The sequence below is a fragment of the Panicum virgatum genome, chromosome 7K (genome assembly GCF_016808335.1).
Source record: "Panicum virgatum strain AP13 chromosome 7K, P.virgatum_v5, whole genome shotgun sequence".
NCBI classification, from domain to species: Eukaryota; Viridiplantae; Streptophyta; class Magnoliopsida; order Poales; family Poaceae; genus Panicum; species Panicum virgatum.
In genome coordinates, this window is record NC_053142.1 from 18513222 (window position 1) to 18537046 (window position 23825).

The following is a 23825-nucleotide window of genomic DNA, read 5'->3' on the forward strand; positions in this document are numbered from 1 at the left end:
TATTTCAAAAACTGCAATTTAAGGGACTTGTCATTTCATGCGAAAATTTTCATTTTCTCTTTTAGGCTTCAACTAGACTTTTGTTATTCTTGTCATTGCGGACATGCCCATAAGATTTCATGAACTTTGGTGAAACCGTTTGAAAGTTATTTTAAATCCAGGATAAAATGATTTTAGGCTAGTTATCATTTCATGTGACAGTGTTTGGATTTTGAATTGATTTGCATAGAAAGTTTTATGAGGCATTAAACAAGGTATGTTTTGGTGCATTGTTACCATGTATGCGAAATCAAGTTTTGAAACCTCCAAGTTATTATTTAGCAAGCCCAAGGCACTCAAATTCACACCTACATCTACACATGGATTAAAGAAGCAAAAAGGAGCTTCTTGCTTAAGTTTTTCTTCACTTAATTATGTATGATGTTATGCTAATTATATCGCTTTGGCTAATTTGACACCTGAGGTGTCACAGCCTACCCCCTTAAAAAGAATCTTGTCCCGAGATTGGATACTGAATTGTGGCAGGATAAAGGTGCCTGTGTAGATTTGAGAAAGCCAGGATAATGTCCATGGAAGTATTATTCGGTCTCCAGGTGGCTTCTTCTTTAGTGTGATAATTCCACCGAATTTGATACATTTTAACCACCTTTCGACGTGTACCTCTTTCTTTTTAACATGAATTTTGATAGGATGTGTATCATAGGAGAAATCAGGTGCTATGATGATTTCATTTTGATCAATACTGTCTTTAGGAACTCGGACACATTTCTTTAGTTGAGATGCGTGAAACTCATTGTGAGGGAAGTCACAATTGGTACGCCATGGTCCACATGTTTCAATGATTTCATGAAGTCCAAAGTAGTGAAGAGCTAATTGGCCTTTGATTCAAACACGTTGGACACCTTTGGTTGGGTATAACCCGTCGATATACGTGGTCACCAACAACAAAGTGCAAAGGCTTCCTTCTTTTATCAAAGTAGCTTTTGTGTCTAGAGTTTGTGGCTCAGGGATTTTTCTTGTATACCCTTTAGCTTTCCTTTCGTTTCAACTACCAAGTCTGGTCCAATTATTTTGGGATTCGCCCGTTTGTGATGAACTCAGAGAAGTTCGACGCATTTGACCATACCAGATCTGGATTGATATTACTTTCAGACCGGCTTGATAGCTATATGAGGACTCTGCTAAAATAAGCATTTGTCCCAATTCTTGTCATAATGACTGATGCAAAATTCTCAGCATGTCTTCTAAGATTTGGTTCACTCTTGCAGTGTCACCGTCGGTTTAAGGATAACAAGCTTATCCTTGAAATGGGTTTGGTACCCGGAGAGGATTGCAATTGTTTGCCAAAACCATGCTAAAACTCGAGTACCATTATTGAAATCTTTTGGTTGTGGTAAGATATGTAGCCAAACAATGCGACCAAGATAAGTCTTGGCACACTTCGTGGCAGTATAGGTAGTATACACTGGAAGAAAAGTGTGTCGTCTTTGTGAGTCTATCGACACTAGTTCCTAGGAATCATGCTTTTAAGAGCTGCTTGGCAACCCAACAATGAAACCCATATTTATGTCTTTATATTACTATGGTGGTGTAAGCAAAGCTAAGCTGGAAGATATCAACTACTTGCAACTGGCTGGCCTTCTATCTTGACACGTATCGTATTTTGGGATACATGAATTGAATCTCTTGTCATTTCAGTCTACTAGAAATTTTGCCTGAGGTCTTGATACATTTGGCTATAATCTGGGGAAAGGAGAACTGGAAAGACATGTTTTGTCAAGAATTGTTCCGAGGCTCATGATTCATCGGATCCACTATGGAGATTTGAACCATAAAACTCCATCCTTGTCGCAGCAAAATATTTAAGCTTCTCTTGTTCTTTTAAGTGAGCTTGTGATTGCAGTTTTTGACACCTTTAGCATGTGATGATTTGGTCATGATGCATTGGTTTAACAGATATGTAAACCAAGTGTCTTGGACATCATCTTTGGTTCAACTTTTCGCATTTCCGATCGTGATATTTTATTAGATAGTTTTTGGGATACACAATTGCGACTGAGATTAGCGGCTGAATGCATTTGCAACCTCATGGGTCTTGCCCGTGTTTAAGATCATATGTTGGATGTTTTTGCTGATGAAACCAGAAGATTCATAAAGCATGAGCAATGGCTCGATATGTTTGTGGGAGCGACTTAATCCATCCCAGTGCCATAGGCATCGCGTATTCGTCGAATGGCTTGGGGTCGTCTGGTGGAGTGAGGCTGCAATTATGGTCCTTGTTTCCAGAAAAGGTGGAAAGCATATTCACATTTCTTACCCACATGACTTCACACCTTTCTTTATTAGTTTAGTCATCGGGTTAGTAATTCTGGAGGAGTCCAGAAAGATAACGACGATAATCAAGGCTAAACTGAGAAAGCGGCGAATCTGATGAATGGAGATGGGAATTTTCCAATCCATCTTTTCTAACATTTTGCTAGGATTACCAACTATGTCTTTGCTAAAGAATTTAGCGTAGCCCAAAAATAGAATTCCTTCTTGGGAAGTTTAGCATAGAGCTGATGGTTTCCAAATTGCGGGAGAACAACGCGTGTGTCCTTAGCATGATCTTACTTATTCTTTGTGTAATTAGGGATATCATCAGTGAAAACCACGATGAATTTGTCAAGCTCAGGCATGACATCCAATTCATGGAACACATGAGGTAGGCAGAGAGTTTGCGAGTTCAAAGACATGAATAGGTATTCATAGAGCCCGTGTATTGCGAAGGAGGTGGTATTAGAAATATCAGATGGATGACTCGTGGTTTGTTGATAATTAGAGCAAAGATCAACCTTTGGAAAGGTCCTTGCCCCAACTAATTTCTCAAAAGAACATCAAAGCCGGAGGTTTGTATTATCCTTTGTTGGTTACCGATATGAGAGGTCGGTAATCCGTACATACCTCAAACTTATATTCTAGTTCTTCTCCACCAGAGAAGGGCAACTTATTTAGGATTTGATAGTATCTCACTTAACAGTCCAAAGATGTGGGAATCAGTAATAGGAGGTACTAGAAGGAATAATTGCTGGCACATGCGTAGCATGGAAAATGATAGGATTAGCTCTACCATTTAAGGTACTTGCGATCTTATCCTTTGGCATATCAAAGTTTTCTCAAGACACCTTTGCTCAAGGTTCTTTTATTTGACGGAGTTGATACTGATTTTGTGAGAAATGCATGCTGGTCCAAAGCCATGATGTATTGCGGAAATGCCAACATGTCATGAATTTGATTTTACAGTTGGCAACTGAAAGTGCAAGGATGTGGTTGACTGAGTTAAAATAACCATGGGATATAGGTTCGTGTGGATGCAATATATGGGTACAACGATCCATACTTCCATAGAATGAGGCACACTGCTTGTGCAGGGTCCTACGGTAGGCTAGTAGATGTGCGAGTAGGGTGTATAAGTGATGGTGCCCATGGTTTAGACGCATGATGTGGTATATACATATATACGGTTGGGTGATCATACACGTGGGCAGTTGGTGCACAGTTTCAACACAGGTTAGTGACCTAGAAAGTTGTGCAAGCACTCTTTATTTCTATTGACCCAAATTTAGACTCGAATCGACACATTATGCTACTCACCATTGATATGCCAACTAGGGAGCCAGGTGAGTTGGGAATAGAGAAGGTTTGTCGGTACCTTTAGGAAGTTCTACAGGAGTGGTGAATTTGGTTCTTTCTTGTTTGTCCTGAGTTCTGTCGTTTGCGCTCATCTCACCTTCTTTTCCTTTGCCTTTTGTGTTTGTTCCTTTTGGTTTGGCTAGAACCTTGGCCCTGATTTTGTTGTCTCGTCTGTGGGCATTCTCGAGCGAAGTGGGTAGGACTCTCATAGATGAAGCATCTCTTGGTGTTGCTCGGGCCGTTGGGATGTTCATTTGGTAATGGTGTCACTATCGGCATACCTAGTGAGCCTTTCTCAGGGGTACTGTATTCGGCAGGGTTCGTCTTTCCCGGAATAGGTGAGTGAGTTGTTGCGCTTAGGGCTGTGTTGGCACTAATAGTACTGCTGGTTTTCATTCTGCATGGAACAAATTCTGTGCATATAATTTCCCATCCAGTCAAGTCTATGTCACTTGGGCCATGCTTGAGACTTCGACTATTTACTTGGTCCTCTTTGAGTTTCATTGGAAGTTGCGATGGAGGCATTAGGGAGTCCGAGTGAACATCCCTTACTCCATGTGTATCCTTATTAAGCTCTTGATAGCCCGCAACCGGAGGTTGGTGGACATTGCGCCCATCCGGTTGAAAGTGTTGTTGCTGCAGGAAATGAGTAATCGCTTGCTGTCCCCGAAAAAGCTGTTGGAGCAACTCATTTTGGGTGGCAAGTAATTCCTCGAAGCTGGATGGCGTAAATGGCGGTAGCGGCGGTTCACTGCCGCTGGCTGCAAAACCACCTGGGGTTTCACGTGCAGTTCCCACTATCTGAAACACGGTAGTTCCGGCATCAGGGATATGATCCATAAATTCTTCCCATGATACCAAGAACAAGCGATCCACAAAATAGGGTCTAAAAAGGCTTGTTTAAACAGATTATGCAGGAAGCTGCGGATTACGATAAAATTCATAACTCACATTCTGTTCATCCAAACACCTTGAAATTTTTGACAGGAGTTAGATAATTTCATGTACTACAACTTTGGTATTCATCTCAGAGGCCAACTCCCTGAGTATGATAGTCGAAAAATTCCACTACTACCCTCGGGGTTTTCTGTTTCGCAGAAAATAGAGCCTCTGTATTTAGTGCATAACTCCTGTTATTTACATCCAACTAGTAAGTTGGCCCGTGCTAACGCTACGGGTTAAAAAATAAACAAATTTAAGTGCAGCATCATATAATTATACTCAGAAAGAATGCATACAGGGCTGTGATGGTCAGGAGTCTAACTTCCAAAAAAAATAATTATACTCGAGCAAATAGGTTGCATCTCTTCTCTTAAAAATCCATCTATACAATTCCACATATTGAATGTGTTTTAATTTAGATGTCAATGGGATTTGTTGATAAATTAAATAGAACTAACATCACATGCATGGAAGAAATATGCAGAAACAAAAAAAATATTGTCAGTGCTGACCAATATGGAACTAACCTCTGCATGTTTTTTCTTGCGATGGAGAGCTGACCAACAGTAATGTACCTCCAGCCCTGACAGTGCCATCAGTAAAGTTTCATATCAAAATGTAGACAAAATTAGCAATCAGAGCGAATAAAAATATTGTCAATGAGATTAGGGTCTTTCATTATGACAACTGAGCTGTGCCGCTGTGCAAGAGAGCACCAAATAAATGGCGATTCAGTGATTACCAATACAATGCACCTCATATCTATTAAGGATGTTCCGTTGAGTATAGATAATTTCAGCTCACCCTTTAGAATGGAGCTTCTCAAGAATGGAAGACACTTACGCCTACCCCATTGAATTCCACATGTCCCAAAGGCTGGGACCAAGCACTCACATGCATTCTATAATCTGCCATTCAGTAATTCTGCAATCCTCAGAGCATGTTATTTGATCATGTGTATAGGACTTAAGAAACAAAAAGAAAATTCAAATACAGAAGAATAGGAGGGAAATATGCTAACCTGCATTGCCACAGGAGCTTGAAATTTTGAGCCATGGCTTCTGTCAACTCCAAAAACCAAAAATGACACTCAGCATAATTCTTTGTAATGGCCACTGGAACAGGCAAACAGCTAGGTGAAGAAGCCATTACAAACACAATCAGATATCTGAAACAAGCATCTATCAGTCCATCAGCTAATCTTATCCAATCAGCAAGCTTATCTCTGTTCAAAGAGCATTTGCTCACAGAGCATTAAAAAAATAGCACAATATAGAAGTTATCTTACCGCAAAACAAGATCCCTTCACAATGGACCATATGTTTATCAAGTTCACCTGGGACCTAAAAAGCAAAGATTAGCTGGTTAATACATGCAGTTATCCAGTTTCAAGAATTAAGCATGTCTTGATCACTGCAAAATGAAAGAACCACTATATATCTGCAAAATGCAAGAAAAATATATGCAGGAATTAATTTTCTTACCAGTAAAAGATTGGACTCAATCCACCTGTTCCTGATGGAGGGTGACTGATCTATCAAAGCTGAAAGAATAAAGTAGAATAGAACTGTTCAAACTAAAAAACTATAAGTGCTATATGAAGATGCGCTAACTCTGCACATATCATGCATCCGCTTGGTCCTGTCAATAAAAAAAGCAGGCATAAGATGGTACATGAAAGTTGTGATTGAGACAAGGAACAGGTAGAACATAATGTTTCAGAAATTTTATGAGTCATCATATGATCATAAACTTGGAGCATCACGGCATGGTAGGAAGTCCAGTAAAGAGGAAAAAAGGACCATGCCTAGTACCTCACAAGATATTTGATCATCAGAGCATATCCACCATGACTTGTTAACATAACAAGACAAAGAAGAGGTCTTAGGGGTCTCAGAAAAATATTATCATCATTTGATCATGATGTTGGAGCCTAAGGGCACAAAGAGAGTGAAAAAGTTAGAATAATCGGCGCCCAGTACCTCACAACATCTTTTTCATCAGTTCATATACCTTGTAAGGTAAGGATCTGGAACAAAACTATCACACAGAAAAGAAGATGGCACAACAAAAAGGCAACAACTTAGATGTACAGTTGTACATTTTCATCATAGGCATAAGATGGTACATGAAAGTTGAGATTGAGACAAGGAACAGGTAGAACATCATGTTTCAGAAATTTTATGAGTCATCATATGATCGTAAACTTGGAGCATCACGACATGGTAGGAAGTCCAGTAAAGAGAAAAAAGGACCATGCCTAGTACCTCACAAGATATTTGATCATCAGAGCAAATCCAGTTATCCACCATGTCTTGTTAACATAACAAGACAAAGAACAGGTCTTAGGGGTCTCACAAAAATATTATCATCATTTGATTGAACCATGAAACCATCAGTCCACTGATTTAATCATCACTGCATATGGCCACTAAAGATTGAGTCATGCTTAGAAACAAACAAGCATGACAACTTACACTAATCAGATTGACATCAAATCAAAAGAAAGGGAAAGAGATGAGGTGAAATCACCTGCTATGTTCATTTAACAATAATATCACAAGAATTTGCCTGCCATCTAAGAGAAGTACAGTCTTGAGTCCACCCAATAAGAGAATACAAACATCAGCTGCTATTTTTAGTTGTAGAAACTAAATTGCTCGAGTTATGCAAATACAAAGCAACATCCATATGCTTTTCCCCCACAAAGATCAGGACTATATACGTCAAGCACCAGATATAGTTAACTCAAACAAAATTATTAAGAACTCCAGCTATGTGGTTGGTGGCATGGGGACCATAAAGAACTCATCTGACACTTTCGAGAAGAGGTGCAGTAAATTTCCTAACAAAAATTATTCATCTGAACAACTGATCAAGTGCATCCACAAATTTTAATGACCAGAGCTATTGCAAAAGTTGACGGAGCCATTATCCAAAAGCCAGGATACTCTAATATTGACAGAGTCATTATGCAAAAGCTAAGATATTATAATATTGCAGAGCCATCATCCAAAAGCCAAGATACAGGAGCTCACCCGTCACCATACAATCTTCAAAGCATCACACCAGGAAGTCATCCATCTGCAGTGATAGCAGAGACAAACCAAAGGCAATTGCAAGAAAGCGAGCCCACAGATGAAACATGGAAAATATAAGAGAAGCATACGGTGGCCCCGCGCGGCCTCGCCCACCAGCGACGGCGGCCTCTGCCGCCGGCTTCGCGCCCCGCCCACAGCAGCCTCGGCCACCAGTGCGGGTGGCACAGGGCGGCAGCCCACGCCGGCCGCGGGGCACGCACGCGCGCCCCGCCGGCACGGCCGGACGTCGGTGTTCCCGGCGGGCGCAGGAGCCCCTTGAGCCGCCCCCGACGGCGGCGTGTCCGGCGGTCGGAGGCCGGCCCTTACGGCGGTGTGGCCGGCCGGCGGTGGAGGAGGCGGCGGGGGACCAAAGGAGGCGGCGGCGTCGGAGTAGATCCACTCTGCACCGAGGTCGGAGAAGGCTGCGCCGGCGTGGATCCAGCCGACAAGCATGGCGCTAGTGCGGAGGTGGCGCCTAGGGTTAGGGTCGGGAGGAGCTCGAGAGAGGCGTCGCGAGCGTGGACGGGGTGGCCCCCACCCCTTTCCCTCGCCGGATCTGGAGGGGGAGGAGGGAAGGAGGTGGCCGGAGGCCGGAGCTGAGGAGGGCGAGGGCGCGGCGGCGGGGGGAGAGAGTGGGGGGGGGGGGGCAGACGCGAGAGGGAGGGAGAGGGGAGCACGGGGGGGGGTGGCGGTGGGGGCGGGGCGGGGTGTGGGGGGTGGGGTGCGCCGGTGGGGGGGCCCGGCAGGGACGGACGCGCGGGTGGCGGGGTGAAGCGGTGCGTTGAAGCCGCGGATCCATATAACATCAGCCGCTCGATCACGTTGAAATCGGGTAGGAGAAGATCTCCGCCGTACATTTCAATGGAGTTACTTTTTCTGGGTATATTTGGATGGGTGGACAACAGTTAGAGCATCTCAGCGGGGGTAGATTTAGTGGGTGGCCGTAGCAAAGAAAACTTCATGCTTTAATGGATAGATAAGGCTGAAAATTCGTGGGAACGTAGCTTGGAAAGTTTGGAACAACTTCGGTATTCAACCCCAATGCTAAATTGATGATTAAGATGGTCGAAAGATTCAACCTTTGTTTCTCTGTGTTGGCTGTTTTTCAGGAGGCCAGCTATAGTGTTTTTCCTATAGCTCTGAGTACAATAGGACCCTTAAGCTGAAAATTTGTGAGAACCTAGATCATGAAATTCATGTAAATTTTGATGTTCAACACACAGCCTAGAAAGGTTATCTTCAAAGGGTAAAAATTCTAGCGATATACTGCTGTAGGATATGAACTGGACAATGGAAGTCCAATATTTCCGGAAGGAAATTTAGAATTTCCAAGCTTCCAAATTGAGTAGACCAAAAATTCTCAAATTTTTCTTGGGCATCCCTAAGATGACTGTGCACAATGTTCTTAGTCATGTCCAGGTCTAGATCAGAGCCTAACAAGGTGAAATCCTTAAGTGTTTGAAGTGCGGTTGACTCAGGAGACAGTTTATCCAGAGAGCATGTAAATTGAGCGCAGATTTGACCAAAAATTTTCAACATTTTACAGTAGCTTTATTATCAAGTTACCTACAACTTTCATGTTGGATGATTTTTCAGTTGATCAACTTAAGGTGGTCGAAAAATTTCATTTATCCAGACTGCTCCCTCTTAGCAGATTTGCAGGGTTTTAAGTATTAATCGAAAACACCAAGATAGGGAACTCTAAAAATTCTCAAATTTTTACATCAGACAGAACTTTTATGCCTTTACATTTCATTCCACTAACTCGACTTGAGGTGACATGATATTCTCATTTTAAAAATTTGAGGAACCCATACTTTTCTGTTTTCTGCAGGGTTTCTAGATAATCCTTAGAGATATGCTTCGATTTTTCGGTAGCGATTTTTATTAACCATTTCTTTGAAAGACAAGTTTTAGGGATGAATGTAGATCATATCCGTCCTCACCAAAAAAAATAATGGCCAAAATAACTTTTGGCCTAACATAGTTAGTTTCGGTGACATACATAATATATCTCTCGCTATATAACTAATCGATAGACTACAAGTCCTAAGATGCGGTTTTGAGTTAGTGTACCTGCAGAAGATTTGCAATATAAAATAAACCTTTCGAGCCAGCACTCCCGAAATCGTTTCCATGCATTACCGATCACTATAGAACGGGCATCCATACAATTCCCGCCGTATGGACAACGTTAAACATATGCCATCAAGATAGCGTATTGACCGTGTACCGTCATAGACGGGAAATTGAATTCCAATTTCGAACCATTACTCCCCATATAGTCAACTCATGGTTGGTATATGGGTAGCAGCTCAAGTAGGTCACTACTTGAGCGTAGCGTTCGGCTCGCATCACCGACGGGAAAGTCAAACTATCTCAGCTGACTGAGCAACCATACCTCTGTGGTGACGTGTCGGTACCAGATTTAAATATAGAATTTAAATGCAAAAAAGTAATGTGCTGGAAGTTAGCCATATTCATAAGCCACCTGATCATACCCATAACATCCCTTAGGGCTTTAGTCCTAAAGTTGTCCTTAGACATTTTTCAAAGCTTCAGGAATTTTGAAGTCAATTTTTATGGTTTGTTGTTTAGAAAACAGAAGTTGCATTCTCCACTAAGCTGTCTGTAAGCTCTGATACCAGCTGTGACGGAATTACCCAAATAAACTGGGCCCGGGTGCACGATCCAAAGTTGCGAAGCAACAATGTCACATAAAAGGGCACTCACCGGTAGTTCCTCGAGTGAAGCCTCGATGAAAGCCACACTCAACAGGATCGTACAGACAACACATAATATTTTATACATCTCAGAGTTTAGCAGCAGAAATTTATTTATTACAAACCAAGTTCTGAAAGTGGGAAAGTATCACAGAGTCTTAGACTACACCAATTATTCAAATCTCATTGTTGCAGCGGAAGGATAAAATGACAGATAAATAAATGATGATGCCTCGATAAGCCCATACGAGACATCACTCCGAAGGAGGAACGTCAGCACCCGCTGAGGAACCATCCCCCTTGACAGACCAATCCGTAGGCAGAGAACACAGTCTAGCAAGACTCGCAACCGACTCTTCAAAGTTAGTACCTGAAAAATAGTGCCACAAGCAAGGCTGAGTATTCTAATACTCAGCAAGGCTTACCCGTCATCGGATATGCCTTAGTCCGTTAACTAGACATGCAAGGCTTTTTGGCTGGAGGGGTTTGTTTTGCCGAAAAAGCTACTAATAGTAGGTCCTTACTTTCAGTTTTTAGCTTTCATATTTCTAGTTCAATTAACTGTTCTAAGTAAGCATCTATCTCTAAGCATCCATGTTGGAGAACAATTACACATCCATCAATTTTGATCATCATCATGTTCCACTTGTTACTCTCTGTGACAGAAATTGTTAAGCAGTCTCAGACCGTGAGAGGCGGATGATTCGAATCGGTTTTTTTAACCAGGCCAGGGGAAACCTAACACACACGCATGGGGAACGACATCGCCAATGCAACTTTTCCCCTTTCTTCTCAGTCTGTGGATCCGGGGCACTTTCCTCGACTACAGAGTCCGACCACTCTGCACCCGCATGTTGGCGCATGAGAATGATGTGCAATGTTCAAAGAGAGTGCAAGGTCGTTCCACTCGCTGGTCCAATCAGGTACTTAAGCTTACTGATTACCATATTTCTCGGCATGTTGCTAGTACTTTCAAAAACTTAACGAAATGTGCCACACACCGCGACCTTAGCCAATTTCAACTATTCCAACAGGGTATCACTTCTACACAACCCCGTCCGTTGTCCTTATATTTCAATGATAAGTAAAGCCAGTCAACTCATATAAGCTCATGAGAGGCAGGAAACCACTCGGCTTCTACCGTACCTAGTTAGCGGGGCAACTAATCGAGAGAAGAACCGGGTAACACCACATAGGTATCTAGGAGCATGTGACTACGATTTCAATCAACTCCTAAGAATTTAAATGTGCAAAAGAAATTATACAACAGATATATAATACATGATTGTATTTATGCAAGAAAATAATGGGAGAATGCACCGGGGCATGCCTTCTTGGGCACTATTAAAAACAGCCTTGGGCTCTTCCGGATGTTGGTCCGGGTCTTGGTTAACTTCAGTTAGATTTACTCGAGCTTTACGTCGTTCATTCTCGTAATTCGGCACCTGCTCTTGTAAGTTCCATCCGAAAGTTGGGTGGTGTCTATATGAATGCAAGGGACGTTTTATTACTAAAAAGATTTGAGTATAGCTTTCCTTCACTATAAAGTTGCAATTCAAACTTAGAGTTTGATCGATGAATTTCTTTTTATCTTAAGTTTACTGGGCAATCATTTATAGAGTGGCTTTTAATTAAACTTATTTTCACAAATGTGCTTGGTTGGGTTTTGCCTTTAAGTGATTATTATTCATAAAGGAGTTCAATCTTTTTGTTTTCTGAGTTATGTGCATGTTACTTAGAGAACGATTTATTCTTTCTTTCATTATAGAGTTATGGCGCCAGTTTTATTATGAAGTTTCCTAATTATATTTTCTGGGGCAATCGTTCATAGAGTAGTTCATGTATTTACTTTACTTCATTAAATGATCTGGGTGACTGTTTTTATTTCTCGTTAAGGTGCACGAGGATATTTGACGAAATTCATTGCATAGGTTAGGAAAAGTTTCTGGAGTTGGGAAAAATCTACTCAAAGCAGAAAATTCACTTAAGCATTTATGACCAAAATTTCAGCCAAATCAGTAACCTAGCAAGCATGGGGAAAAAATTAAGTCTAGTATGCTAATATCAACCATAACTTATAGATGATGTTCTTGAAGGTTTCTGTAGCTCACAATTTTACAGTAACTATTACAAGTGATACTCTTGCTACTGAAATTTTTCTAGAATTTAATTAAGCATAAAACAGTAGCAGAAAAATTAACAAAATAGGCATGTGCATAACTAAGTTAATTGCTAAAGGTAGTTTACTCTATGCCAAATCATAGTCCACTAAAAATATCAGCATTTATTTCCCTGTATAAAACAAGATTAGTATTTATTCATTTAATAGCGTGTATAATTATTCAACCTAGATGTTGTTCAGAACTCAAGCTCCAAATTTTTGTACAAGCTCCTTAACCAAATGCTAAGACTCTGTGTAATTTTCAGGGTCAAAAATGTATCTTAGCTATTATTAAGAAATCTACCATTAAATCAATGTCAGAGCAAAAGTAGGCCATTTCTAAAGTTATGTTTAGGATCTCGTTCCCAAACTTTTCAGACATGATTATATACTTAAAAAAAGCTTTGGAATAAATTTCATATTTTTCTAGCTATGCTAACTATATTTCCCGAATTATGGCTATATAAGGAGGATTAAAATTAGTAAATAGCTAACCAGCTCCAAAATTAACCAAACTTTTACATTGGGGTTCATTTAGTGTTCTAAGATCATGAAAAACGTTTCATGCAAAGAACTATAATAGAACATCCAGAAATAAAAAAATGAAAATCTACGCTAGATCTAGTAGGAGGTAGGATTTCATCTAATTAGAAATGTGTACTAGTGTTCAAATTTTTACACAAGCCTACTCATAGCATGGATCAACACATATCAGAAAATCAGCCCTAGTTACTGAGTAGAACTCCTAGAAAAAATATAACCTATTTATTCTAATCTTTTTACTAGATTAAAATGTGGACAGAATCTAAAGATGTGTATGTAACAAAACTTGTAGATTTTGTTACAAGGATTCCAAAACAGTTAATTTTGCATTTTTACAATTTTTCTAGGATTTGTTATGCATTTTCAAAGTTCACTGATTTGAATTTAGGGATTCAAGTAACATTTGCGATTTAAACCCTGGAATCAAGTTTTTCCTTTGCAATTAGGTCCTTCACCGGGAAACCAAACTGGGCGCTCGGTTTTTGGCTGGATTCCGGCGAGGGTAGTGGCCGGCGGCAAGAGGGAAGATGGGGAAAAGGAAGAGGGGCTCGCGCCGCACCTGTTGGTGCCCTCGGTTCGTGGGGAGATGCTCCGAGGCTGCTCCTCCACGGAAGCTGTGATGGCGGTGGTGGTGGCGAGCTGCGGCGATGGCGCTCCGGCGAGGGAGGAGGAGCAAGGTTGTGCTCGTGTGGGTCAGATCGATGAGAGGAAGCTTTTGGTGTGGTCAATTCAGACAGAAGAGGGGCGGTGATGGGGGTTCGGCGTGCAGCTGGGGGCGGTGCAGGGAGGGAGGAGTCGGGCCAGGAAGGTTCAGCTTGAGGGGAAAAGCTGGTGGGCTACCTGGATTGGGGAATTGCGAGCAAGAGGGTGGAGCTCCATGGTGAGCTCGAGCTCACCGGAGCAAGAGCAGAGGCGACGATCGTTTGGGCGCGCGCAGAGGCTTGGCTCGGTCTTTTATTGGTGAGCATCAAGGAGGAGGGGGCTCTAAGAACGAAATGCGATGCCTGGGAGGGTCATGTGGTCTGGGTGGCTCGGCGGCCGTCGGCGACGGCGCGAGCGGCGTGGCAAGCAGAGAAGCTAGCATGGGCGCGTAGCAGTGGCGTGAGGCGCCAAGGAGGAGCGGTTTGGGCGAACCCGGGGGTGCAAGGGCGTGGTTTGGCTGAGGGCACAGCGCATGGATGCCCAGGTGGCAACGGCGTCGGCGTACGGGGTCGCGGTAGGCAGGACGTAGGGAGGAGAAGATAGGAGGAAGATGAAGTTGGGGGTTAAAATGTAAATAGAGAAAAGTTGCAGGGGCTCCGATGTAAACTGAGATTTTCTCACTGTTCCCGAGGTCAAATGAAAAACTTTTGAATACCAAACTTGTTCAAAATTTTGAGATCGACAAGTTTTGTTTCAGGCACTTTTTCATTTGAGTAATGGTTTGGAAGTTATTTAATTATTTCAAAAACTGCAATTTAAGGGACTTGTTATTTCATGTGAAAATTTTCATTTTCTCTTTTAGGCTTGTTATTCTTGTCATTGTGGACATGCCCATAAGATTTCATGAACTTTGGCGAAACCGTTTGAAAGTTATTTTAATTCCAGGATAAAATGATTTCAGGTTGGTTATCATTTCATGTGACAGTGTTTGGATTTTGAATTGATTTGCATAGAAAGTTTTATGAGGCATTAAACAAGGTATGTTTTGGTGTATTGTTACCATGTATGCCAAATCAAGTTTTGAAACCTCTAAGTTATTATTTAGCAAGCCCAAGGCACTCAAATTCACACCTACATTTGCACATGCATTAAAGAAGCAAAAAAGAGGTTCTTGCTTAAGTTTTTCTTCACTTAATTATGTATGATGTTATGCTAATTATATCACTTTGGCTAATTTGACAACTGAGGTGTCACACTTCAGGTGCAGGTGGACGATGCGTTGGACCACACGAGCACCTCGAGGGACTGCAGGCGCCACCCGAGCCCAAGGAGGAGGAGGAGGAGCAGGAGCCCCCGATGGTCCAGGGCGTTTCAGGACTTGACACAGTGTCGGGATTCCCACTGCCCCCACCTCAGGAAGCCCACTCCCCAGCTAGGAGCGAGTCGTCGATCAACAACCTAGATGACTTCTAGATGTTGAGATAGTTGTATTTTGTTGTACTCCTCGATAGGCTAGCCTTGCTCTTGGACGTGTTGTAATAGGCTAACTACAAGTTGAGCACCTATCATTTGCGTCGAGTGCCACTCCTTTGTATTAAACTCTGATCGTGTAGACCAAGTTTAGAAACTTGGTGAATGGTTGTTAACGTTGGCGCGCAGCCAAAACGTTGATTGCAGTAGTTGTCGAAAATTTTATATCTGTTTCCTTTTATTTTTGGGCTATACGTTGAATATCAAAGTCGTCACAAATATCGTGACCTAGGTGCCTGCAAAATTTCAGAATCATTAGACCTATGTACTAAAAGTTACGAGCCGATCATTACAGCTCGGTCCGCTGAAAAACAGCCAAGACAGAGAGGCACAAACTGAATTTTTCGACCATCATAAACACGAAATTTGATCCTAAGTTGAATACCAAAGTGGTAGCTCTATAAATTTTCTAACCGCTGGTGAAAATGATGGCATTTGAAGTAACGTACTGAAAGTTATGAATTTTCTCGTAACGGACAGCATTCTGTCCAACCTCTTAGTCCTTATGCTGCTTTACATTTTTTTGTTCCACAACCAATCTTATGCACCCGAGCAGTGGGTATGTACTGTGGTAACGATGGGTTTTGCATATTCCAGATGGTGGGACCACCCCGTGGACACCCTGAGGGGTATGACCACGCAAGCAGCAGCGGAGCACCACAACAACCACCACCCCCGCCACCAAACTTCGGCAAGTTCGTCGCGGCACAGACGGAGTTACTCCGTCAGCTTGTGCAAAGGCAATAACAACAACATCGGGGTGGGCAGGCTCCACATGCAGCGGGTTACTCAGACTTCCTGAGAACCCAGCCCCCTCTATTCACCAAGGCGGAGGAGCCACTGGACGCCGACGCTTGGATTCGCACCATCGAATCCAAGTTCGCGTTGCTGACAGTGCCATGCACTGAGGCGAGCAAGGCCCTATTCGCTTCTCAACAACTTCGAGGGCCCGCATGACTACGGTGGGATCACTATGCCTCCATGCTGGAGCAGGACCACGTCGTGATGTGGAAGAAATTCTGGACTGCATTTTGGGCGCATCATATCCTGGTAGGACTCCTGGACTGCAAGCTAAATGAGTTCCTGGCTCTCACCCAGGGCACTCAAACCGTGCTCCGGTACGCCCAGGCTTTCAACAGCCTCTGCCAATATGCCAATTACCAAGCTCAAAGAGCGCCTCAACCTCGTTCGGGTGGAATCCTACAATGAGCTAGTCAACATGGCCATCACCCAGGAAGACAGCATCATGGCCCACCGGCCCGAGAAGAGGAAGAAGGCACCGTCAGGACCCTCCAATGCCCCTCCCCAGAAATACAGGCTTGTGCACAATGCGGTACCCCAGGCTTCCCAGAGGCCACCGCAGCATGGACGGTGGGTGGCTAGGCCACCACCGCAGCAGGGAGCACTCTTCTACCCCCAGCAGCAGCCAACAGGCCCTAGGCTCAACGCACCACCGCAGTCAGCTCAGCCAGGCCCGGCCAACCGGTGCTTCAACTGTGGGAGTACGGCACACTTCCCCAGTTACTGCACCCAAGCAAAGCAGCAGAACCAAGGCCAGGGTGCTGGCCAGCAAAACAAGGGCAAGGGCAAGAAGCAGATGGTGCAGGTCCGGCAAGGACGTATCAACTACACCACCCTCACTGACCTACCGGAAGGAGCTCCAGTCATGAAGGGTACTTTCTCTATCTACAACAAGCCTGCAGTTATATTGTTTGATTCTGGAGCATCACATAGTTGTATAAGCAGGAAATTTGGTGCAAATGTGGGTCTAGAATTCTGCCACATAAAGGGTTCTTACATGATATCCACACTGGGTGGTAAAATAGCATCACATCAAATCATCTTGCAGGTACCGATCAAGTTGGGTAGTAAGATTATCAAAACCGACTTAATACTACTTCCACTTGAAGGCAAGGATATAATTTTGGGGATGAACTGGATGACACAACACGGTGTAGTTCTAGGCATCTCCACCAAAGCTGTAGAAATCAATTCACAAACACACGGGGCATCCACACTCTACCTTCCAATCCATGAGTGCAGAAATTCCTGCGCCTATGCCGCCGAAGCCATGGAACTAGAATCTATTCTAGTGGTATGCGAGTATGCCGATGTTTTTCCGGATGACTTGCCGGGAATGCCACCTGACAGGGATATTGAATTCGTCATTGAGTTACAACCAGGAACCGCACCTATTTCAAAAAGGCCATATAGAATGCCACCTAAGGAATTGGCAGAATTGAAAATCCAACTCCAAGAACTGCTGGACAAGGGTATTATTCGTCCTAGTGCTTCACCATGGGATTGTCCAGCCTTGTTCGTAAAGAAGAAAGATGATAGTCTGAGGTTGTGTGTGGACTACCGGCCTCTCAATGCGGTCACTGTCAAAAACAAATATCCACTCCCCCGAATCGATGTCTTGTTTGATCAGTTAACAGGAGCAAGGGTGTTCTCGAAGATTGATCTTCATTCTGGCTATCATCAGATCAAGATTCGCCCATGTGACATTCCTAAAACAGCATTCTCCACATGGTATGGGCTATATGAATTCTTGGTCATGTCTTTCGGCCTTACCAATGCACCGGCCTACTTCATGTTTCTCATGAATTCAGTCTTCATGCCCGAGCTCGATAAGTTCGTTGTGGTATTCATCGACGACATCCTCGTCTATTCCAAGAATGAGGAGGAACATGCTAGTCATCTGCACATTGTTCTTCAGCGTCTCCGAGACCATCAACTATATAACAAATTCTCCAAGTGTGAATTTTGGCTAGACACGGTAAAATTCTTAGGTCTCACCATCTCCAGCGAAGGTATCATTGTGGACCGAAGCAAAGTGCAAGAGGTGATGGAATGGAAACCTCCAACCTCGGTCCATCAGATTCGCAGCTTCCTAGGCTTAGAAGAATATTATCGTAGATTTATTTCGGACTTCTCCAGAATTGCCAAGCTAATGACAGAGCTGCTAAAAAAGGGAGCAAAATTCGTGTTGGATGACAAATGTGAGAAAGCTTTCCACACTCTGAGAGCACAGTTAACTACAGCGCCAGTCGTAGCTCAACCCGACAACACCAAACCTTTCGACGTGTATTGTGACGCATCAGGAATTGGTCTTGGTTGTGTGCTTATGCAAGATAATAGGTCATTGCTTATGCTTCCCGAGCACTCCGACCCCATGAGAAGAACTATCCTACTCATGATCTAGAGCTAGCAGCGGTTGTTCACGCCCTAAAGATATGGAGGCACTATCTTTTGGGTACTCAATGCCATATCTACATAGATCACAAAAGTCTCAAGTACATCTTCACGCAAGCTGACTTGAATATGAGGCAGCGAAGATGGTTAGAGTTAATCAAGGACTATGACCTTGAAGTGCACTATCATCTGGGCAAGGCAAATGTAGTCGCGGACGCACTGAGCCGTAAAGCTCATTGCCATTGCTTGTCTGTCAAGTCATACAGCGACACCCTCTGCAATGAGATGAGGAAGCTCAACTTGGAGATCATTCCTCAGGGTGCTCTGAACCACATCTCCATTGAACCCACCCTTCACGATCAAGTTGTAATGGCACAAGCTCATGATAAATGCATCAACATCATCAAACAAAAACTTGCACAAGGGGTTAATAAATATAAATGCTTCTGACAAGATCACCAAGGGATCTTATGGTTTGAAAGTTGCTTGGTCATTCCGAAGAACCATGAGCTCCGAAAACAAATCCTAGATGAGGCACATCTATCAAAATTTTCGATCCACCCAGGTAGCAACAAAATGTACCAAGATCTGAAACAAAACTTCTGGTGGACTCGAATGAAAAGAGAAATCGCCAAGTATGTTTCAGAATGTGACACATGTCAAAGGGTGAAAGCCACTCATTTGAAAGTGTCAGGTAAGCTTCAGCCTTTACCTATACCATCATGGAAGTGGGAGGGTATCAGCATTGACTTTATCATCAGATTGACGAACACCGCCTAGAAACATGATTCCATTTGGGTTGTAGTAGACAGACTCACAAAGACAGCACACTTCATTCCAATGCACACAACCCACACAACTAAGAAATATGCTGAGATCTACATTGAGCGCATCGTCTGTCTACATGGAGTACCGAGGACCATTGTATCCGATCGCGGTGCATAGCTCGTTGCACGCTTCTGGGAACCATTACAAGAGTCCCTAGGCACCAAGCTTATCAGAAGTTCAGCGTATCATCCTCAAACTAATGACCAAACCGAAAGGGTAAACCAAATCTTAGAGGATATGCTGAGAGCATGTGTCGTTCACTATGGCAAAAGTTGGCATAAGTGTTTAGCTCTAGCAGAGTTCTCATATAACAACAGCTATCATGCGAGTCTGAAAATGGCACCGTTCGAGGCCTTGTATGGTCGCAGGTGTCGAACTCCATTAAGCTGGTCACAAGTCAGAGAACGAGTCATATTCGGACCCGAACTTATATCAGAAGCGGAAGAGAAGGTGAGAGTGATTCAAGACAATCTGAAAGCCGCTCAGTCGAGACAAAAGAGCTACTTCGATAAAAGGCGAAAGTCATTATAGTTTGAAGTTGGCGATCACGTCTATTTACGGGTTTCACCAACTAGGGGTATACAATGGTTTGGAGTGAAAGGAAAATTAGCTCCTCATTACATCAGCCCCGATGAAATTGTTGACAAATGCGGACCCATGGCCTACAGAGTGCAACTTCCTTCGCATCTGGCAGGCATACACAATGTATTCCATGCATCCCAGCTCAAGAAGTGCGTCAGAGTTCCAAGTGAGGCAATTGATCAGCACAAGATCTCAGTAGAACCCGACCTCTCTTACGTCGAACAACCTCTCAAGGTCCTTGATCAAAAGGAGAGGAAAACTCGACATGCAACCGTCAAGATGTACAAGGTAGAATGGGCTCGTCACACCGAGGAAGAAGCCACGTGGGAAACTAAGCACTACCTCAACCACAACTTCCCGGGTTACCTAAACTCCACGTCAGGTACACACACCGTCCACACTCACACCTTGTCCGAATCTCGGGATGAGATTCTTGTTAAGGGGGTAGGCTGTGACAGTCCCCGTTAAGTTTAAAACTTTAAGTCGGGAGAACGTCGTAAAAATTCAAACCACAACTCCAATTCGGTTGAAACTTCCCAAACATGTCCTAAAAGTGTGGCAAAACTCAGTCATAACAAAAGCATGGGGAGAAGTGAAGTTATACACATGAAATGACAGTGTAAACCAACCCAAAATTCGAATCCTGAATTTCAGAAAAATACACCTAAAAGGGGTAAAAAGTCAACTTCACAACTTAGCTCAAATGAAATTTTGCCCAAAACAAAAGTTGTATAGTTTAGCAAGACAAACAACTTTCATATTCAAAGTTTTTCAAGTCACCACATAAAAACAGCAAGTATAGCGTAATTTCATTTAAGTTTGTATTTGAATTTCTAACTTTCAAACCGAGCCTCAAATGGGAAAATGCTGAAACCAAAGTTTTAGATCTTGACACGAGCTACAACTTTGGTATTCAAAATTTTTCTAGCTTAGTTCAAAATTTTGGAGAAATTTTGATGTCAAAACCACTTACCAGAGTTGACCACACCTCTATCTCTCTCTCCCCCGAGCACCTTCCCTCCCACACTGTGCGCGTCGCGGCAGCGATCGCCGGCCGCGTGGCCGGCGATGCCTGCGCCCATGCGATCCCGCCTGTGCCCGACCACATCCCGACCGGCATCGTCCCGTCCCATCGGGCTTGCCATGCGCGTGCCATGCCACCACGCCTTGGCGGCCTCGCCGTGGCCGCGGTCGACCATTAACGCCGGCACCGTGATACTCCATCCCCCGCACGCGGTCCCGGCTCTTTCCACCCTCCATTCCCATTCGCACACCCTCGCCCTCGCTCCCCGCTCCTCTCCCACGCCGCCGCCCAGAGCTTAGCGCCCGGTGCCCAGAGCCGCCGCTGCTCACCCTCGCCGCCATAGCACCCTGCCTGTGCTACTCCCTAACCACCCACACCCTCCGCGCACCCGCACACTCCGCACGCCACTCACCCGCTTAGCATGTCCACAGCCGCGTCGAGCCTCGCCAGACTCCGGCGAGCTCGCGTCACCACTCCTCTGCATGTCGCGCCCCACCTCACCGCGGAGCACCCTCCGCCGGTCACGCCCGAGCCCCTCCAACCCTCCAAATCAGTTCCCCACCCCTCCCCGCAGCTCCACGAACCGAGAAAACCCCCACATTCCGCCGGAATCGAGCTAACCACCGGACTTCGCACGCCGCGTTGTAACCTCGGCGGTGAGCCCGCTGAACCCCAACCTCCGGCCCTCCTCCCTACCATACGACTCATCCTCGAGCTTCACCTCACCCTCTTGCAGCTACCGTCGTCGGAACACCGCCGCCGCCCCTGTCCACCATCGACTCGCCACCACAGGTCACCTCAGCTCGCGCCCCGACCACCGGAAGGTGGCTCTCGAGGCCCTGAACCTGTTAGGATAGAGCCCCACCGCCGGCGAGCCTCCCCTCGCCGAGAATCGGCCGGAGCACCGCTGCGCGGTGTTAGTTCACGGGCAAGGACGACATTGCGAGTTTTCAAATCTTTCCAGGGGGTTATATGCAAGAACCGAGGGCCTAAATGCAAATCCATAACTCAAGTTTTAAATCCAGACTAGGGAAATTCAAAAATTGGTATAAAATTGTAGAAAAATCGGAAAAATGCAAATCCAAATGTTTTGGGTTCCTACTGCACAGATCTACAACTTTTGTTACATGAAATATATCATTTGATCACTGTATCTTACTCTAGATTAAATACAAGTTATATATGAGTTTAATTAGATCTCAAGTTATAGAGCTTTACTGGCCTTCATATTTTACCAGTGGGTTACAGTTCTAGAGTTAGGACTCATGTAAAAATTTGAGGCCCTGAACTGCTAATTAGCCTTAGTTTTATTTTAACTCTTTTTTATACATGAAACTATTTATATCTCTGTTTATACTACACATATACACTTGAAACTTTTATTACATGTCTATATTGTTGCACTAAGGCTACAGAAAAATTTTGGTAATTTTTTGGTGTAGTAAACTGGTCCAACTCATTTTGAGCTTGGACAAAATAAATAGTTGAAGCACTTAGAAAAATAGGATTTTATTTCTAGAGACTGTAATTAGTGTTGTAAACACACTGGGAAAGTTGAACTGCTAAACTCACCATGGCTCTATGTGGAAATTAGTTTATCTACATGCTTATTTAACTTGTGCAATTTTTCTTGCCCAGTAGAAAAGTCATTTAATGCTGAAATTTTTACTATAGCCTGGGCACATAGTTTCACACATCCAGTAAAATTTTTAAGGCAAATACTTAAGTTGAACTCTCTATATGATTTTAGTTTATTTTAATAGGCTGCAGTTTTGTTTTATTTTTCATAATTAATATGCTGCACAAATGGGTTAAAATTTTCACAGTAAATCCATGGTTGAATATTGCACCTTGTGTTAAATTTTCATGACTAGCAAAGGTGCAGAAGTTAAGTTTCAGTTTTAACCAAATCAATGCAATAGAAAATCAATAATAACCACTATAAGTAATTAAAGAGTTTTTAGAAAACCAACCCAGCTCATTTCGTGAGTTAAATCAGAATTAAAAATACCCTATAAACGATTGCCCTGTAAGGTAAAGAAAAGAGATAACTCACTCTCAGTTAAGGGTACGCCTAATCACTTGTTAGGGAATGGTCAATTGCTAAAAACGTCGCAATAACACACGCATCTGCATTCATGTAGAACCGACCGGCCTCGCTGACGGTCGCTACGAGCTGGTGCCGGCAAGCGGAGAGGAGAACCGCGAAGCACAAGTTGCATGGACGGAAGCGACCGAAGACCCGGGCCAACGTCCGGAAGCCCCCACTCAAGAACCCGAGCAAGAAGGCAAGCCCCGGAGCATAACCCTTACTAACTAGTTATTATATTAGGCAATTTATGTTGTATTAATGTTTGCGCATTAAGTTGTTAGACTTGATTGGAAACTTAGTTGCATAATCTTAGCTTCCTATTGAAATGCTTACCAGAGGTTAAGATCGTTAGATGGCTAAGCTTATTCTCGGTAGAAGTCGAGTGATTTCCTATCACTCGCGATCATTATAGGAGTTGTGTGTTTACTACATGCTGCAATTATAAGGTCTACGGATGGGGAAATGTAATTGTAGATTCCCCGTCTATTTAGAGAAAATGATTAAGGCCGCAGTGTGGGGTAATGGTTGTTAAGCGTTTGAATGTACTAGCCACATGCCGAGAAATATGGTAATCGGTAAGCATAAATATCTAATCCTACCGGCGAGTGGACATACCTCCCACCGTCACTTGAAATTAGTTCTCATGCCGGCCACATGCGGTTTCAGGAGTCGCCACGACTCGGTGTTGACCGAGTGTTGGACCTTTGTCACTAAGGGGCGGTGGCCCTGAACCACGGACCGGGAAGAAAGGGGAAGTGTTGCACGTGTGACTCTTTGAGTAGGCACGTGACGTGTGAGTTATGTCTGCCTT

At 43.7% G+C, this 23825-nt stretch overlaps 1 long non-coding RNA gene and 1 pseudogene across 1 annotated transcript; one reads left to right on the forward strand and one right to left on the reverse strand.

Annotated features, from left to right (window-relative positions):
- The window catches only part of LOC120639977, a 49293-nt pseudogene that overhangs the window by 19704 nt on the left and 5764 nt on the right, over positions 1-23825 (forward strand).
- On the reverse strand, positions 5453-6191 carry LOC120640423. Its single transcript, XR_005661778.1, has 4 exons — positions 6099-6191; positions 5903-5957; positions 5636-5782; positions 5453-5538 (listed from the first exon to the last, which is right to left on the reverse strand). It is a non-coding gene; the product is annotated as an uncharacterized LOC120640423 (long non-coding RNA).